This window comes from Pteropus vampyrus, unplaced genomic scaffold (assembly GCF_000151845.1).
Source record: "Pteropus vampyrus isolate Shadow unplaced genomic scaffold, Pvam_2.0 Scaffold27, whole genome shotgun sequence".
Classification (NCBI taxonomy): Eukaryota; Metazoa; Chordata; class Mammalia; order Chiroptera; family Pteropodidae; genus Pteropus; species Pteropus vampyrus.
In genome coordinates, this window is record NW_011888808.1 from 703,788 (window position 1) to 705,218 (window position 1,431).

The following is a 1,431-nucleotide window of genomic DNA, read 5'->3' on the forward strand; positions in this document are numbered from 1 at the left end:
TCTAGATACCTGCCAGGCAGCAGTACGTTAGAGAGTTATCAGGGTTCTTAGGCTTATAGACCTGGAAGCTTGATTTTGTCAATTAAGAATTATCTATCTCTAAGGTTCAGGTTCATATTAACTGAGCTCGAGGATGAAATATGGGTATAGAATGCAAATGTATCCATTTGTAGTGAAGGCTGTAGCTATGATAGGAACCAGAGTATGCAAGACCTCAATACCAGAACATTCTCTCTATTTAGGTTGGCCTGTAAGGAAAGCCAAATTCTAATCAGAGTATTTGCCAGCAGGGAATCAGAACATAGAGCATTAGTCTGATAAACTGCAATGTTTTTCAACAACACACTCAATTAGCTTGTTGTTTTCACTACCATAATAAGAAAGATCTTGACAATTGGCTACAGTTTTGTGTCTGCTGGCTAGGCCTGTTGACTATGCTTTGATGAGCAGCTCATGTGTGCCTTTTTTCCTCTCTTTTTACAGTTTATATAATTCACCAAAACTGCTTTGGAACAACTTGAGTCTTTTTTTAGATTTATTAATGAACTTCACTTGGTCCCAATAAGATCCGTTATGATTAGACCCTTAATGTGACTTTACAAAATGTGATCACTTTTTAGAAATAATCTTATTTTCTTCTTTTCCAGCTTCATCAATGATTACTTAATTTTTAGCTTGTGGAAAATAAGGAGACAAATCCCAGTCATTGCGTGGTGATGGGAACGTGGTGGTGGTATTATTGAGGAGTTTGGTTGGGAGTGACAAGGTCTTTAGGAAGGAATTGGAAATCAAAGGAGGTTTCTAGTTATAGAAGAAAATAGCCTGAATTTAGTGTGGAAAAACTTGGGAAGAAGATGACTTATGTTAATTCAGATGAGATGGTTGGGGGGTGCTACTTATCTGGGTTGGTATGAAGAGCTTACCTCAATATGCATGAGTACCTGAAACCATGGCAGTGGACAGTGCAAATGCAAATGAGTGATGGGTTTGCTCTGGTCAGGACAAGATGGCATAAGCTAAACCTATGTAAACACATGGATGCTGAAGCCTTGAAAGAAAGGCTGGACACAGGGAGTAAGTTTGATAATTCTTCCTGGAAACTCAGTTCTATTTTGATTGATGGAACCAACAGAGAAGATGGAATTTTCACTTCTTGTTGTCTAGTGACCCTTCTTTCTAACAGAAAGGAAGAAAATTGGAACATGGAAACATTTTTCTTATAAAGGTATAACTAAAATCTTAATTAGTAGGCATGCCCATACTTTTCCTTTTTTAGTGTCACAATCTGACATCATTAGGAAAAAAATTAATTTATTTTACTGCTCTCCCCCCTCTAATCCAAAACAACAACAACGACAACAACAACAACTTTTAGAGGAGCTGTGTCACTGGTTTGGGATCAATTTGGTTAACAACTGGAAACTTTGTCCT